The sequence below is a fragment of the Eubalaena glacialis genome, chromosome 6 (assembly GCF_028564815.1).
Source record: "Eubalaena glacialis isolate mEubGla1 chromosome 6, mEubGla1.1.hap2.+ XY, whole genome shotgun sequence".
Classification (NCBI taxonomy): Eukaryota; Metazoa; Chordata; class Mammalia; order Artiodactyla; family Balaenidae; genus Eubalaena; species Eubalaena glacialis.
In genome coordinates, this window is record NC_083721.1 from 88,987,916 (window position 1) to 89,007,201 (window position 19,286).

The 19,286-nt window shown below is 36.1% G+C and overlaps 1 protein-coding gene and 1 non-coding gene across 2 annotated transcripts in view; both read right to left on the reverse strand.

Annotated features, from left to right (window-relative positions):
* The window catches only part of PIK3CA (phosphatidylinositol-4,5-bisphosphate 3-kinase catalytic subunit alpha), a 99,510-nt gene that overhangs the window by 34,306 nt on the left and 45,918 nt on the right, over positions 1–19,286 (reverse strand). The window lies entirely within an intron of this gene.
* LOC133094151 (U6 spliceosomal RNA) lies at positions 10,151–10,259 on the reverse strand. The gene has a single exon (XR_009701370.1). It is a non-coding gene; the product is annotated as a U6 spliceosomal RNA (small nuclear RNA).

The window sequence follows — 19,286 nt, forward strand, 5'->3', positions numbered from 1 at the left end:
ACCCCTGCCGCCCCCTGCCCCAATTTGTTAAGTTGGGATAATGGCATATACTTCATCAGACTGTGGTATTAGATGAGGTAATATATGAAAAACATGTAAGCAAAGAGACTGGCACACTGTAAGCACTCAAAAATGTTAAATATTATTAATAAACCTGTTAAGTATACCCATATTATCTTTTCAAGTTATTATGAATTATTCAGGACTGGCATCAGTTAGGGATGGGAAAAAGGGGCTTGGGTTCTTTTACAGAGGGAGGCAAGTAAATAAGGAGCTTCAGCTTCATAAAGCAGCGCCAGTGTCAAGTGCTGAAACTTGAAGGTAGCACTGGTATTGCAAGGCTCACAGATGAGTTTAGAATGTGGCTCAGATGCTGGTACTTTTGCAGCTGCTTCTAGTTCCCCAAACCCCTAGTATCCCTATATAATTGGTACAGCTATTTATGGCTTAGGTGTGAGGAATCCTCCTTTTTGGAGAAATACTTGCTTGTGCCAGGTTCTAAGTTAAATAGTATGAAAACAATGGTAAATAGATGCTTTCTCTTTGGTTGTTGAGTTTACTGGGGAAAGACAAGACACAGGAACAACTTTAACAATGGAAAATTGTTATAAGACAGAATATGAACTTTGGAAAAGTCACAGGAAATCTCCAACTGCCTGAGGAGGCTAGGGAAGGCATCACAGAGGTAAAGTCTGAGTATTACAGATTAGTAGGGATTTTGCAGAGAAGAGGTGGCTTGGACATGGGAGAGCTAGATGAGAAGGGTGTTTTAGACTGCCGCAAGAGTATGTGTGCAAAGTCACAGACCATGAAAGAATGCACCTTTTACCAGCAATACAAGTTGTTTTTATTACTTGAAGTGCATGAGAATAGGTAGGATACGTGATAAAGAAGGAGGGGTGAGAGGTAGGCAGGAGCCAGAAAGGTGGGCAGACTCCATTTTAAGGAGTTTGAATTTTATGTAGTACACTCTAAGTAAAAGGGAGTCTCTGAAGTATTTTGAACACGAGAATGATGACATTTTTTTCATGATTTTTAAATTCAGATTTCTTAAAATTTTGTTTTTAAATATAGGATATAATCAAATAAACATTAAACCAAGGTGTAAAAACTTAATCTTCTCAATTTCCCAAATTTGGAGGAAAATCCCTAAAGTTAAGAAATCAGAGTATATAATGTTTTAAATAAATGGCCTTTACACTATAGAAAAAATTAAATGTTGATAAAGAAGGTGGAATTATCCAAACTTAAGGGCATAACCTATTTACAAAGAAAAACTTACTTTAAAAGCAGTAGAGGGGGATAAATCACTCTAAGATTAATATTTAAAATATGAATCTATGCAATTTGGAGGTCTGAGGCGACAAAAATGTATTTGCTAAAAAGAAAACACTTTAAGAGTCAAGGAACTACTCTATTGGGCTTTTGAGTTCAGAATGCCAGGACTAAATAGTCACATACTGACAAATCACAATTATTCAGAACTGTTAGGAAATAAATTGGTTTTGCTTATCCTAATTTTTAAATATATCTAATAATAAGTTATTTCAACTGGGGCAGTTCTGTTTTCCTAAAAGAGTATATATAAATATATTTCACAACTTACCCTTGTCTTGATGAATTACAGTCCTCATTATAAAATGAATTGCTGTGCTATACTAAAACACAAGATAGCAAAGCTTTTCAGTATTACTGAGGAGTCTGAGGGTATTTCTGACCCTAAAACCAATGACCCCAGGTTGGAGACTGTGATTTAAAAACGCTCTCACCCCCTGGTTTTCTAGCAGTCAATGGTCACTTCTCAGCTGTGGCCAGACTGCCTTATGAGAGTAGCCTCCTGTTCTTCTGTTATTCATTTCTAGTCAGCATCCACATTTGACCATCATTTTCTAACAGCCTATTAGCTAAAGGCCAACAGACCAAATGATATGAGAACCTCTGCTTTATGAGGTTAGAACAAAACATGTAACAGATACCTTGCTGATCAGAGACTTCTGTTCACTTCCTTGTTCTGGTATTAAAATTACTGTTAAAAATTACTGTGCTTAGGCAGGAGGCACTGAAAGTCTTTTTTGTTCTTAGAAGGCCTGAACCTGCATTTATGTCTTGGTAGGAGTTGGGTCTGTCTGCATTAGCAGTCCATGCGGCATGGATGATATTGCTCAGCAGGAGTAAACACACCTTTAAGGACAAAATATGCAGCAGAAATGAACAGTAGAAAATAGTCTCAGACTCTCCACTGTCACTTGACTTTTATAGTGAAAGGTTTCTTACTTCAATGGGCAATTCAGTATTTTGAACACTTAGTGTGCACTCTTTCAGCCCAAAAAGACAATGACATTTTGACAATTTGTTTTTAACTCCTAAATTGAAAGCCTTTCTCCATTTATATTAGAATGTTATTTCCAGATTTCATCATTTAAGGCAAGGGTTGTCAAACTATGGCCCACAGGCCAAACCCTACTCACCACCTGCTTTTGTAAATGAAGTTTAATTGGAACACAGCCAATGAACCGTGTTTACGTATTGTCAATGATGCTTTTGCACTACAACAGTAGAGTTGAGCAGGTGCTACAGAGACCATGTGGCCTGCAAAACCGAAAATATTTACTATCTGGCTTTTTACAGAAAAAGTTTGCTACCTCTGAAAGGGTATCAGAATTACTTGATAGCAACTGGAGAATTTTCTAAATGCACACTGGCTAATAAGTCATCCCAACCCTGCCTTTTCAACCACAACCCTATACTTTCAATCTAAGTACTTTGAAAACAAAAACAAAGACATTAATTTTAAGCCAGTGAAGTTAAAATCTTGAAATGCTCAAGTATCTCATAAGTCACTTAAATATTTTCAGTGTTAGGAGCTCACTATCTGATGTAGAAGTTTTTGTGAAGCACTTCTCAAGTTATTCCTAAAGGTTGTTATTCCTAAACTTCTTTATTCCAACAGTTCCGCCTTCTCTCTCTCTTCACGTATTGACAGAGATTAGAATTTTCCCTAGGTTTTTTAACCCCAATTCCTTTAACCATAATCCAGGTGAGATAGTTTGTTGTCATCTTCTTTGCCATCACTGGATGTGTTCTTTTGCTAATAATATTCATCTCAAAATGCAGCAACCAAAATCTAGTACGATACTCTAGCGTCAATATCACCAAGGCAGAGTACAGAAAACTATTAGTTGACTGTGGATTATGAGTCTCTATAAACACAGGCTAAGACAGCAGAGACTTTTTCTAACTTGATTACTTTAAAATATACATAAAGCATATCTTATATATTTTTAATTCAGATTTTAATTTCAGAAGTATATTATGTTTAAAATAGTTATTTGTTTCTAAAATATCAATATTACATGTGCATCAGAAAGTCATTAAAAATAAGAAAGCTATTTTTAAGTGTACACTTGCAAACTTAGGGGATATCTATACTGACTCGGTTGCAGCTTAATCACCCCAAACAGCCACAATTTGCTAAAATAAGCACCTTGTATTTTCTAGATATATATATCCCACAAACATAGAAGCTGCATAAATGTTTGTTGAATGACCAAAGGTTTTACAAACACCATTTTTTTATTTAACTGATACATTTAACAAATGTTATCTGATTTCACTGACACATTTACAAATGTATATATATTTAGACATATGTTGACAAGATATTTTCTACCCTCATTCTCAGATAGGTCAACAGGAAAACATTAAAGTAGTTTTGTGGCTAACTCAGTTGCCACCATTGCATCTCAGCTGCATCTATTTGCTCATTAACTAGAAAATAAACTTTTCTGTTTTTTTAAAAAATTACAAATGAATCTTTAGTTTATTTAGAACAAGAGAACAAAAACTTGCCTCTACACTTACTACAGAAATAACATGATTTAAATCTCAGTAATTCCATGGTCTGATTAATCTCTTTAATATTTATTTCCAGAGTTAATTACTTCCTTTCTTAATGTTACCCAGCCTCTTATATGTATTTCTATAATTGTACCTTAATACGTTATTATTATATTATCTACATCCATGTTTGACTTCCTGATAGACTTTTCCAGGATAGGGTCTTTATTTGGGTCACCATAATCCTACAGCATAAATGAGTAAGTAGGAAAACTAATTTGTTGAAATTATCCCAGGGAAAATGTAACAAGGCCCTGAACGAAAGAGTGGTAGCAACAATAATAAGCAAGAAAAGAGATAGACAAAGATACCTTGTAAAGGAAAATCAAAAGCACTGAGAGACCTATTGGATTTAAGGGATAAGAAACCATTTTAAACAAATTTCACTGCAGTGGTTATGCATGGGAAGCAAGTGTCTTTCAGTACAATTATTCTGGGCCCCAGTTAGGGCCTCTAAAATTCTCTTCCTCTAAGAGTCACTGAGCTGTTGTTGGAGTGAGTCCAAACAGACAGCTGTAATATACACGAGCTCTGGAAGGATGCGTATTATCCATTTCTTTCAAAGTGCTGTCCTTCACTAACCTTTACAAGCATATCATGAGAAAACAGATTTAACTCATTCTTTTAGTGATTCAGACAGACCTTAACAACTTCGGGTTGGAAAATCAAGTTCTCATGACCAGGATATAGAAAATTTAAATTCCTTTAGAAGGTGATGCAATTCATTTTCACTATTAAATTTGTAGTGCTATAAAAAAGGTGTTATGAAAATACATTTCAGAGATTTAATGCATTATATAACATAAGCGTTCCCTAACATGAGGTCCATAGATGGGCTTAGGAAGGGTCTTGCTAATGGATTTTTAAAATAATGACAATTAAGGTCTAGGTCAGCAATGTTTATACTGATTTTTTTTTTTTAAATAAATTTATTTATTTATTTATTTTTGGCTGTGTTGGGTCTTTGTTGCTGCACGCGGGGTTTCTCTAGTTGCAGAGAGCAGGGGTACTCTTTGTTGCGGTGCATGGGCTTCTCTTGTTGCAGAGCATGGATTTTAGGCATGTGGGCTTCAGTAGTTGTGGAACACAGCCTCAGTAATTGTGGCTCTTGGGCTCAGCAGTTGTGGCACATGGGCTCAGCAGTTGTGGCTCACGGGCTTTAGAGTTCAGGCTCAGTAGTTGTGGTGCATGGGCTTAGCTGCTCCGCGGCCTGTGGGATCTTCCCGGACCAGGGCTCAAACCCGTGTCCCCTGCATTGGCAGGCGTATTCTTAACCACTGCACCACCAGGGAAGTCCCTCTACTGACAGATTTTTGATTACCAATAAATGTGAACAAATGTGAAGCAGAATCAAATGTGGTAAACAGGGACTTCCCTAGTGGTCCAACAGTTAAGAATCCACCTTCCAATGCAGGGGGCATGGGTTCGATCCCTGGCTGGGGAACTAAGATCCCACATGCCATGGGGCAACTAAGTCTGCACTGCAACTACTGAGCCTGTGCACTCTAGAGCCTGCGCGCCACAACCAGAAGAGAAGACTGAGCGCCGCAACGAAGAGCCCACGTGCTGCAACTAAGACCCGCCGCAGCCAAATAAATGAATTAATAAAAAAACGCTTAACTAAAAAAAATGTGGTAAACAAACATAAGTCATTAATAAGGTGAAATATAGATGAATAAATATTTGATCTTAGATTAAATTATAAATTTAATTTTCATATTTTATATAGATACATAAAGAAAACATACCAAATCTCAAAATATAGTCACTAATTTTCCCAATTTGAACTTATAAAAATTCAAATTTTACTGTGTGATAGGATAAATTAAAATTTCTTAAAATTTAAGCTCAAAGGGGCCTAAATATTAATAGAGGTGAAAATTGGAAGGACAGGATTATGAAGTAAATACAGTTAAACAATGTGGAAAATACAATAAGAGATATTTCATAGTATCACACAATTTAACAGGACAAATGATTCCACACTGACATAGTTTTCCAGAAAATATTTTTCTCATCTTTGTGACGGAGTCAAGACAGATGATCACAGCTTCATATAAAACAGGCAGCAGGCAGTCAGAAGTAAACTGTAAATCACGTAACTCTAGAATTCCCATTTACTTTTTCAGATCAAGATGGCAGTATTTGGTAAATTATGATTTCAAAATACAGAACTAAAAGAATGACTAATACTTCAAATAAAAAATACATTAATGTTTGCCTTGTTTTTCTATTTGTAGAAAAGAGTAGTAAATTCCAATTCTTTGATTCCTCTTTTTTAACCAGGCCACCTTGTGACTAATAGCAAGCATTGGTAACACAGGTGGACACAGTTAAGGGTGCCTCCTTCTGCCCAAAGAAACAAACAAAGCTAACCATTCCATAAAGAGAATCTAACCAGTGACTTAAGCTTTAACATCTTAACACCTGTAACAAATGATAACCAAGGGACCTGAAAACGTTTCGGAAACCTCTACGTTTTTTCAATTACGGTATTATTCAGTATTTAGTAGCATATATGAAAACAGTCTTATTTTAATGGCAGAGCAGAAATGGTCTAACCTGAGGGTTTGGTTTGGTTCACATCACTGCTCGCTCCATCACCCTCAGCTCTGCTGACCCTATGAAGAACTCTGCAATTATTAAGACTTCCCCAGGAGAGGAAATTTCAGGCAGTTTCCTTATTTGCACAAAGTGAAAAAAAAAGTTACTACCTCATAGTGATGGTATAAGAATTAAATGAGATAATACACGTAAAAAAATCCTCAGTATAGTGCTTGGAGCATAAAAATTCGATAAAGGTTCCCTCTCTCTTATCTATTGGATCAATGCTATCTAGATCCACGTGTTCAGAAAGGGACAGAACTTTATTGTTTCAGGCCTATTGTAAGGAGATGAAAGATATTTTTAAAAATGATTTTAAAAAATATTTTTGATGCAGAATATTTTATTGATATATTTGATATCTGTACAGATGTCTCTGTCCTCATCTTTGTATTTGTCTCTGTATTCTTACTGAAACATGAAATTCCTAAAGGATGAGGCCTGTGTCTGTTTAACTCAGTCCGTACATTCTCAGCAGAGCATAAGCATCAAATGGTCATCTAACATATTTCAATAATGATAAAACACAAGAGACGTAAGACAAAAGCAGATGGAAATACAAAAATTCTTATTTTAGAATTATGCTATACATAATTTGTAAAATCTACTTCTTTAAGTTTACACATGAGATTCTATTGGTTTTTCTCATTTAAAGAAAAAGGGGGAAAATTGCAATGAATAATAGAAATAAAAATGCAAAGTCATGGTAACAAGTATTTTTGGCTCTTTGGACTGAAAAAAAAAATAACGACCAGTGAGGAAAAGCAAAAAGTAAAGGGGAATGAAATAGACCATACTACCAACTTTCTCTTCATGTTAAAATAAATGCCTTTTAATCATATCTGGATTGACTGGAAATAAGCAGTGATGATCGATGATCTTTTTGGGCTAAGAACCAACAACATAGCTAATGTACATTTAGTAAGATACTATTTAGTTCACAGAAGCAATACTTAAAGGAAATTTGGTATAATGTAAAGGGTAATTTTTTAATGAGAAAAAAGATACTTTCCTTGAAAAATGGTTACAAAGTAGTATCTTTTATATAAAGAGAGAAACAACTCTATGATATTTAAGTTTGGCAGCTGTATTTACATTTAAGGGTCAAGAGTATACTTCAACACAACAGTGAAAACAGAAGCCTAATTATGCACCTGATTGCCTCCATGAAAATTTAACCAATATGAGATCAATGAAGAGAACAGCCCAGTAAGGAAGCATGGCCTACTACAAAGAAATGTAAAATATGGAGCAGTTCTTGAAATGTTACTCCAATTTCCTGCTAAGCAAAAATTTTAGCTCCCATGGAAGATGAAGAGAAAAGGTCCTGAAAGCTTAATCTCTTACAAGTCAAAGTTTATAACCAAACTTATTACTGATGATAACCAAAAAATAGGGCTCACAGTCCTTTCTAATTCCCCTTTACAAATGAGACTCATGTCCCATATATTTCAGAAATAAAATCTATTTATTACTTGGAGTTATATAGATGATGCTAACTACACACTGTTCCTTTTTTTTTTTTTTTATTAATTAATTAATTAATTAATGGCTGTGTTGGGTCTTCGTTTCTGTGCGAGGGCTTTCTCTCCAGTTGCGGCAAGCGGGGGCCACTCTTCATCGCGGTGCGCGGGCCTCTCACTATTGCGGCCTCTCTTGTTGCGGAGCACAGGCTCCAGACGCGCAGGCTCAGTAATTGTGGCTCACGGGCCCAGTTGCTCCGTGGCATGTGGGATCTTCCCAGACCAGGGCTCGAACCCGTGTCCCCTGCATTGGCAGGCGGATTCTCAACCACTGCACCACCAGGGAAGCCCGATGGGTTCATTTTAAAAAGTATAAAAGGGATCTACTTTCCAACTTAAAGTCAGTATTAAAATTAATTCTCCCCTCTTTTTCTTCCAAAAGCCTGGGGGCTTCACAAAACATAACTTCACTCTTTCTTACGCTAATGAAGCTAACACCTATCCAGGACTTGGATGTACTCTTTTGAAGAGACAAAAGAGTACATCATCCAGGGCCCATCTAGATAAATTCATTAGTTTAAGAATATCTAGAGTAAACATCTTAATTAAATTAAAACATCTAGAAAAAGGTAACACTAGCAATGTGTTTTCTAGCTCACTTGACTTGATTCTTTTAAAGACCTGTAATAAGCTGAAGGCAAGATGTTTCCGTAAGTCATCAGGAATGAGAACTTCTCTGCCTGAAGTTTACAAATGGCTTTTCCTCTTTTATTTTTGTTTCTTTCTGGTTTAGCATAATGCCATCATAAGCCTTCCCATGGCTTTGAATATCTCAACGGTCATCTTTCAAGTTCTCCTGCTACTATGGGTGAGGGCAGATGAACTTTTGGAAAACATTTGCTTCACACTGTTCTTTGTCTTTTCTTCTCTTTATCAAGAATGAACAGCTACCTTATTTCCTTATGTCATAGGATGAAGACAATTTGGTCACTATTGGGACTTCTAGTCAATTACTATTCCTACTGGTGGTACCTCTCTAGTGTCTAGATGTATTGAAACTTGTCTGCACCCCACTGATTAACCTTATGGTCTTTCCTGACAATGATGAAAAGATGAGTCCTGCATAACAAGTCTTATGCTATCATTATAAACAAAGTAAAACTTGTGTCAGCTACAGATTTCTCAGTAGAATGAGTTGCTCTATCCTCCTTGTACAGAACAAGTAGTTAGTATCCATAGAGAAAGGAAAAAAACACCCCAAATACCAAAATAGTAAATTTTCACTCTAGTTTGATCCAATAAAGTTGGAGCTAGCAACTTTGACTAGGGGTACTAGCAGACATAATATATTCACCTAATTGCATCCAGATATATTTCATAGAAAGTCTCTTTACTTTGGTAGTATTATTTTCATTTTTGACCAACTTAACATTCCAAATTTTATAGATTGTACTATCTGCCACAAGGCCAAACTTATCTAGGAGAGAGGATGAGGGGCCAATCATAAAGCTTCATTATGGTCTACAGTTTCCAATGGATTTCTCTACTTCCTGAGTTTTATGCAGTGTCATTAAACTTAAGCTATGGTGTCTGTAACTATTATTACATACTACCACACACAAAAAATGAACAAAGCATATATTTATATATCATTGCTGTAACTGGCTGCTGCAAGGACAATATTTTCAAAATTGAATGACAAGGTCTGGAATGTGCTGCAATGATCATGGTGGTGATTCTGGGAATACTCACAGGCTAAGAAGAAAGTACAACTGGACTCCACCAATTTCCTTTATGGCAGGAAAACAGCCTGCTGGTGAGTCAAATAAAAACATTAACTTAAAATTTGGAGTACTTCTTTTTTTTTTTTTAAACAATGATCAGACATTGAGGATTCTTTTTTTTTTTTTAATTAATTAATTTATTTTTGGCTGTGGTTGGGTCTTCGTTTCTGTGCGAGGGCTTTCTCTAGTTGTGGCAAGCGGGGGCCACTCTTCATCGCGGTGCGCGGGCCTCTCACTATCGTGGCCTCTCCTGCTGCGGAGCACAGGCTCCAGACGCGCAGGCTCAGCAGTTGTGGCTCACGGGCCCAGTCGCTCCGCGGCATGTGGGACCTTCCCAGACCAGGGCTCGAACCCGTGTCCCCTGCATTAGCAGGCAGATTCTCAACCACTGCGCCACCGGGGAAGCCCCTGGAGTACTTCTTGAATGTGTGTATCAGCCTTACACAGGGACCATGCTAGTCTTCTGCTGTCATTCTAATTTTAGTATATTTTAGTATATTTTCTGTGGAAACAGGTAACTATCCAATGAACTTTTACTAAAAATACTAGAAGGGTCTTACCTTTAGTTTCATTCATCCTAAGGCATAGTCCCCAATGGCTGTATTACAAAATTAAGCATCAGTATAACACAGTGTCATGAAAATATATTTTAGTTTTTAATTTAGATTAGACTGGGGAAATCTGGCCGAAGATGTACTGCACAACCTTGGTTATCATATCAATACATAGGTCCCTGACATTTTTGTCTAGTTATTTATCTACCCTTGCTATTATCCTTTTGTCCCAATATCACAATCTCACCGTTTTCCTTGAACTGGTTACCTTTCTTAGAGGCCATTATAGTAATCTCTTCAAGTATTCTTTCTTTTATGTCATATCTATTGATATATTACTGGCATTCTACGAATAGATACAAAGCATAGAATGCACAGGGCACTCACATTTTACTTCATTAAATTTCACTTAAGATGATCATATAATGTCTATTTTTAATCTGCTTAACATGCCAAATTTATTGGCCAAAACAAGCAGTCCCTACTTTTACTGAACTTAATCAAATAAACCTATAGAGAGCTACTTGAAAATGTTCCATTTTCTTCAAACTATACTCTAATAAATGTAAGATATTGTATTATTTGTTCAATGAGTGCCACCGAAGTCTATCTACAGGTAACAATACAGTTCAAGAGGGATGCTACAACACTGGATGAAAGACATGACATACAGTAGAAACTTGATTTAAAAATTTTGCTTTTTCAATGATAAAGACCAAACAGTAATATTATATTCTGATGTAACTCCTTGCCATCTGCTCCATTTTCTGGCAATAACAGAATACTTTAGTATTATACTAGTAATGGTGAAAAACTCCCCTGCAAGCAATTATTGACCAAATTTAATAGTGATTTATCATACTTCAGTATTTGATATCTGGTAAAACGGGCTACTTCACTAAAGCAAAATTTGGAGTAATACAGGATAGCTGTCTGGCAAGCAAAGGAATGCAGATCTCCCAGAAGCGCAATCAGAGAGAGGGTAGCTTAACTGCAGCACAAGCATCACCTAGTCAAGATGTGAAGAGAAGCAGTCCTACAAATGATAACAACAACAATGTGGAGTCATGTAAGCATAGATATTTTTTTAAAAACTCAATTTTTTAGCCAACACAATATGGGTAAGATACTTTAGAATCCATTTAATGATGGAAGAGAAATATTAGTAGATGGGTTTCACTTTGCCTTTTCAAACACTTACTATTCATGTATACTTGATATAGTACAACGTACCAAGTATCTGGGAAATCATGGTTACTATACCTTAACATGAGAGCAATGAGAATGACAAACTGAAATCGGTGTAACTGTGTATAAACAGCAAAATAAGTGATCAGTAAGTAGAATATTTCCATTTTATCCATTGCTGCTTAATATGTCATCAGTTGACCACCTAAGGCATAAAGTTAAACAATAAATTACCCTATAATTCAATAAGTTAAAGTGCTTCTTTAATATGTATCAACTGACAAAAACTTTAAAACTGGTTATTGAATGTAAGTCATTAAATTATTATCCCAACAATTGCTTCACACATTATGATTCATTAGTTAATTTTGCTGAAATTAAAATAAATGCACAGAGGGAGCCATAAGAAAGTTTGAAAAAGGGAACTTAAAGAGCTAAAATTCTAAACCTTCACTAGGGAGTAGTATCTCAAGAAAGAGAATGATTGCAAAGATTAAAGTGAAGAGATACGGGAAAGTTCCTAGGTTGAAGAGAGACACTGTGGGGGATATTAACAGAGACTTTTGTGTATGTGCTCAATAATGGTTATTACAGGAATGGACACATTGGAGAATCCTGATGTGGTGAAAATTCAGCATGAGAGCTTCTATTACGGCACATAAAGAGCACGTTTAAACCTCTATTTCTTAAATTGCAAGATAAAGGTTAAACTAAAACTGGAACATAAACTTTTAAGTTATCTAGTCAATACTAATAATCTCTATTATTTGATAGTTGCTTTATGGTCTATGTGATTATAATTTGATATTCTCATACCAATTTTGAGTGATATAAGAAAAAAATGCACAGAAGAAAATAAAGTATCTCCACTGTCACTACTGGAAGTCAGAAATTTACCTTCTGTCACAAAGTCTTTAAAACAATGAAGTATTTTTTTTTAAAAAGATAAAAGTATGTTCTATTTTTATAACATAATCAACAAAATCATGATAACTAGCTTATTAGTTTTTATTTTTAATCGACTTTTACATCTCTAGGAATCAGCTAATTAAAGCCTGTGCTTGGTTCCTTTGTTACAATTGGCCTTACAATACTAGTGTTCTTACCCATCACTAGTCTACTCACAATAGTATCATTAACACTAAGATCCAAATAACAGTGCTGTATTTATGACTGCACTTTAGTTTCCACAAAAGCAAAACTCTGAGAAGAGCATGAGTCATTATCCCCAGGGTAAAAAAAAATGTTTCTTTGGTCAGAATATGAAACTTATTACTGAAACTAGTAATTTAGCCTAGAAATTCATTTTCTGAATAAAAGGAACAGAATGTTTCTTTTCTCTATTAGAACACTCCAAAACTAGCACAGCTGTCCATCTGTCTGCTTTTACCACTCTCCATATCTGCTGTGTGGTGACAGAAAAACAACCTTTACTCTAGCTATTTTCAATACTGTTCTTTTGTTCTTCTGTCCTGTCAGGATGTCATTTTCCCAGGACAAAATACAGACACATACACACATGTGTTCACTCACACATTCTCTACTTCTCTCTCGCTATTTGAGCATCTATTACAAAGTCACTACAATGCAGTATACATAGAGAACATTCTAAAAGTGGATATTTCTACAATGGTAAATGTCAAAAAGTTCTCAGGTTCATATGTTATGTCTCATGTTAAAATACCTTCAAAATTAAAAAATTAAAATTACAAAGGTAAGGAACTATTAATATTATAAATGATTTAAAGTTTTTCCCCAAAGTTTCCTCAATAAAAAGTCAAAATGATCTTTCTGTGATATTTTTCTGGCCTCCTTTAATTGCTTCTTTTGTTGGTACCTCTTACTCTGCTTATTACTCAAATGTGGGGATTTTTCATGACATCACCACTCTCTCAATCTCCAAGGTTAGAACCTTTGGAATTCTCAACTCCTCTTGCATGATGTCACTTCCACCCACTAAACTGCCCTCAAATTCATCTTTTTTTTTTTTTTGGCCATCTTCTCTATCACTATTAGGCCCTAAAGAGTTCTCACATGGAACAATGACTTGTTTATAATTCAACGAGCATTCATTAAGCAATTGCTTTCTATAAGATGAAATGAAAAGGATTTCTGACAGGTACAGAGGGCACAGCAGGTTAAGTGGGCAGTATAAACTAAGGCAAAAAGCCCTGAAAGCATACACTATTTAATGTTTCCCCTTCCCAATTCATTATCCACAGTGTCACTAGAAGTGGCTACCTAAAACAAACATCTAATTATACCGTTACTCAATTAAAATAATATGATGAATCTCTAGTATCTACAAAATATAGCTCAAACTCAAAAGCCTCATGAACCGTTACAACAATGGTCTGCCTTTACTCTCCCCCTCCCCACCCACACTCCAAACTCTAATCCTATTGGATCAATCTTTTCTCTTCAGTCTTCTTTGCATTTGTAAATAGGGTCCATGATCTTCCTTCAATCTCCATTCCTATTCATTGCCATTTCAATCATTCTTTAAATTCAACCCAAATGCCTTCCCTCTAGTCCCTCACAGTCTCATTAAACTTGACTTTCAATTCCAGATGAACTTTAGAATCATTTTGTTAAGTTCAAAAACAGCTCAAAGCAAAACTTGGTCATATTTTGATTAAGAACACCTGATTTATGCTGAGATAGAACTGACATTTTTACAAAATAATCTTCCTATTCAAGTATGTATTTCCACATCTATTTTTCAATGTTCCTCAGTAGTTATTTTTAAATTGAATTATAATTAACATACGATGAACTGCTTATATCGTAAATGTTAAGTTTGATGACTTTTAATAACTTTTTACACCTATGTAACCACCACACAAGATATAGAACATTTCTATTACCCCAGAATGTCCCCTCATGCTCTTTTCCAATTAATTTCTCTCTATGCCCCAATCACATTTTGATTTCTGTAATTATAGATTAGTATTTCTGGTTCTTGACTTCATGTAAATCAAATCACACAGTATACTCTTTGGTATTCGGCTTCTTTTCTTTCATTATTTTTGAGATTTATCCATGTTGTTAATGTATCACTAATCAGTTCCTTTAAATCACCAAGTAGCATTCCAAAATATACTACAACTTGTTTATCCAGTCTCCAGTTGTTGGAGCTATTCCCAGTTTTGGCTATGGACATTCTTGCATCAGTTTTTATTGTTTTTGTTTTAGTGGACATATACTTTTATTTCTCTTGGTGAATACTTAGGAGTGAAATGCTGGGTTCTACAGAGTATAGACTGACTGCTTATCCTTTGAAAGTTCTGCTTGCAAAGCTAGCCCTTGGTTAGTGTCTGGGAATTTGGATGTTGTATACTGGGAGGATTCCCACCCCCTAACTGATAAGAGTGGCTCACTGCACCTGAACTGTTCATTGGAAACAATATGGTTTACGTCTAATGCCTGCTTTCCTCTGGAATTTGGGTATGTGCTGGGCAGAGGGATCAGCCTCTAAAGCTATACTTGTGCAGCACTGAATCTCTAACAAGCTTTCCTGATTGGCTACATTTCACATGTTGTCACAACTCCTTGCTGGGGAAATTAAATGTACCTTGCATGACTATACTGGGAGAGGACCCTTGGAAGCTTGCACCTGGTCTCCCCTGGATTTCTCCCAATGAACCTTTTCCGTTTGCTGACTGAGCTTTGTATCCTTTGTTGTAATAAATCACAGCAATGAGTATGACTACATGCTGAGTCCTGTGAGTCCTCCTAACAAACCATCGAACCTGGTCTTAGTAAACTCCTGACACATAAGGTAAACGTTATGTTTAACTTTATAAGAAACTGTCTACCAGTTCTCCAAAGTGGTTGATCATTTTGTATTCCCACCAGCAATAAAAGAGAGTTCCAGATGCCCTACATCCCCATAACTATTTAGTGGTATCAGTTTTTAATTTTAGCTATTCTACTGGGTAGGTAGTGATATCTCTACAAATTAAAACACTATTGTTTTAATTTGCATTTACTAATGACTAATGATGTTGAAAATCTTTTCATGTGTTATTGGCCATTTGTATATCTTTTGTGAAATGTCTATTTGTGTCTTTTATCCATTTTTATTTAGTAGTTGATTTTTTTAAATGTTGATTTCAGGTTCTTTATATATTCTGGAAATAAATTTTTTTGTCACTTATAAGTACTAAGAATATTTTTTTCCATTCTGTGGCATGTCTACTCATCTTCCTGTTGTCTTTTGATGAGCAAAAAATGTTAACTTTGATAGTCCTATTTATCTAATTTTCTTTTATGATTAGTGCTTTCTGTATCCTGTCCAAGAAATTTTTGCCTTCTCAGTAGACTTTTAAAAGGTTTCTTTATGTAAGTTCTGTTACGGTTTATTAACAGGTAACTGTTACAGATAACAGATAACTGTTTGCAGATAAGTGATCTTTTTGTTAATTTTGTGAATGGGTTCTTCTTTTCCATTATATAATTGGTTATTGTTCATATAAAGGAAAACTATGGTTTATTTATATATTAATGCTACAATACCGAGAAGTCATACAGAAAAAGATAGAGAAATATGACTAAAAAGTCAAAGATTTTTTTGGCAAAAGTACCATAAACCAAATTGTAAGACCATTGGCAAACTGGGAAGATATATTTGCAACATATATGACAAAGGGCTAATTTTTTTTTTTTTTTTTTTGTAATTTACAAATAGTTCAGACAGGGGAAAAAAGAATGGTAGGTCAAGTAAGGAGTATTAAATTTAAGTGTCTATAGATAATAAGCAAGCCAATTCTCACAGAACCTCAGAAAGGTTCAGGACCAGGGAGGGGCGGAGTCAAGATGGCAGTGTGGAAAGACGCAGAGCTCACATCTTCCCACAACTAGAGTGCCTGCTGGATGCTGGTGGGGGACCCCAACGCCCAAGGAGATAGGAAGAACAAACCAAGCAAACCACCCCAGGCAGCTTGCGGGATCTTGGTGCACAAGCCAGTGGTCAGGCCGAAGCTCCTGCAGTGGGAGCTCCGAGTCTGAACCACTGGACTAACAGAGAACCTCAGACCCCAGGGAATAGTCATCGGAGTGAGGTCTCCCAGAGGTCCTCATCTCAGCACCAAGACCCAGCTCTACACAACAGCCTAAGAACTGCAGTGTTGGAAGCCTCAGGCCAAACAACCAGTAAGACAGGAACACAATCCCACTCATAAAAAAAAGGAAAAAAACAATGAGATGGCAAAAAAATATGTCACAGATGAAGGAGCAAGGTAAAAACCTACAAGACCAAATAAATGAAGAGGAAATAGGCAATCTACCTGAAAGAGAATTCAGAGTAATGAGAGTAAAGATGATCCAGAATCTTGGAAATAGAACGGAGGCACGGATTGAGAAAATACAAAAAATGTTTAACAAAGATCTAGAAGAACTAAAGAACAAACAGACAGAGAGGAACAATACAATAACTGAAATGAAAAATACACTAGAAGGAATCAATAACATAATTAATGAGGCAGAAGAATGAATAAGTGAGCTGGAAGACAAAATGGTGGAAATAACTGTAGAAGAGAAGAATAAAGAAAAAAGAATGAAAAGAATTGAAGACAATCTCAGAGACCTATGGGACAACACTAAACGCACCAACATTCAAATTATAGGGGTCCCGGAAGCAGAAGAGAAAAAGAAGGGGTCTGAGAAAATATTTGAAGAGATTATAGTGGAAAACTTCTCTAACACGGGAAAGGAAATAGTTACCCAAGTCTAGGAAGCACAGAGAGTCCCATACAGGATAAACGCTAGGAGAAACACACCAAGACACATATTAATCAAACTAACAAAAATTAAATTCCAAGAAAAAATATTAAAAGCAGCAAGGGAAAAGCAAAAAAAAACATACAAAGGAATCCCCATAAGGTTATCAGCTAATTTTTCAGCAGAAACTCTGCAGGCCAGAAGGCAGTGGCAGGATATACTTAAAGGGATGAAAGAGAAAAACCTAAAACCAAGATTATTCTACCTAGCAAGGAGCTCATTCAGATTCGAAGGAGAAATCAAAAGCTTTTCAGACAAACAAAAGCGAAGAGAATTCAGCACCACTAAACCAGCTTTACAACAAATGCTAAAGAAACTTCTCTAGGCGAGAAACACAGGAGAAGAAAAAGACCCACAAAAACAAAACCAAAACAATTAAGAAAATGGTAATAGGAACATACATGCTGATAATAACCTTGAATGTAAATGGATTAAATGCCACAACCAAAAGACACAGACTGGGGGAATGGATACAAAAACAAGACCCCTATATATGCTGTCTACAAGAGACCCACTTCAGACCTAGGGACACATACAGACTGAAATGAAGGGATAGAAAAAGATATTCCATGCAAATGGAAATCAAAAGAGAGCTAGAGTAGCAATAGTCGTATCAGATAAAATAGACTTTCTAATAAAGACTGTTACGGGCTTCCCTGGTGGCGCAGTGGTTGGAAGTCTGCCTGCCAGTGCAGGGGACACGGGTTCGGGCCCTGATCTGGGAGGATCCCACATGCCGCGGAGCGACTAGACCCGTGAGCCACAGTTACTGAGCCTGCGCGTCTGGAGACTGTGCTCCGCAACAAGAGAGGCCGCGATAGTGAGAGGCCCGCGCACCGCGATGAGGAGTGGCCCCCGCTTGCCGCAGCTAGGGAAAGCCCTCGCACAGAAACGAAGACCCAACACAGCCATAAATAAATTAAAAAAAAAAAAAATTAAAAAAAAAAAAGACTGTTACAAAAGATAAGGAAGGACACTACATAATGATCAAGGGATCAATCCAAGAAGAAGATATAACAATTACAAATGTTTATGCACCCAACATAGGAGCACCTCAATACAAGGCAAATGCTAACAACCATGAAAGGGGAAATCGACAGTAACACAATCATAGTAGGGGACTTTAACACCCTACTTACACCAATGGACAGATCATCCAAACAGAAAATAAATAAGGAAACACAAGCTTTAAATGACACAATAGACCAGATAGATTTAATTGATATTTATAGAACTTTCCACCTGAAAGTGGCAGAATACACTTTCTTCTGAAGTGCACATGGAATATTCTCCAGGATAGATCACATCTTGGGTCACAAATCAAGCCTCGGAAAATTTAAGAAAATTGGAATTGTATCAAGCATCTTTTCTGACCACAACATTATGAGATTGGAAATCAATTACAGGAAAAAAACTGTAAAAAACACAAATACATGGAGGCTAAACAGTGTGCTGCTAAATAACCAAGAGATCACTGAAGAAATCAAAGAAGAAATTAAAATATACATAGAAACAAATGACAAGGAAAACACAAGGACCCAAAACCTATGGGATGCAGCAAAAGTTCTAAGAGGGAAGTTTACAGCAATCAATCTCACCTCAAGAAACAAGAAAAACCTCAAATAAACAATCTAACCCTACACCTAAAGCAAGTAGAGAAAGAAGAACAAAGAAAACCCAAAGTCAGTAGAAGGAAAAACATCATAAAGATCAGAGCAGAAATAAATGCAATAGAAATGAAGAAAGCAATAGCAAATATCAATAAAACTAAAAGCTGTTTTTTTGAGAAGATAAACAAAACTGGTAAACCCTTATCCAGACTCATCAAGAAAAAAAGAGAGAGGATGCAAATCAATAAAATTAGAAATGGAAAAGGAGAAATCACAACTGACACCGCAGAAATACAAAGGATTATAAGAAACTACCACAAACAACTATATGCCAATAAAATGGACAACCACGAAGAAAAGGACAAATCTTGGAAAGTTACAATTTTCCAAGACTGAACCAGGAAG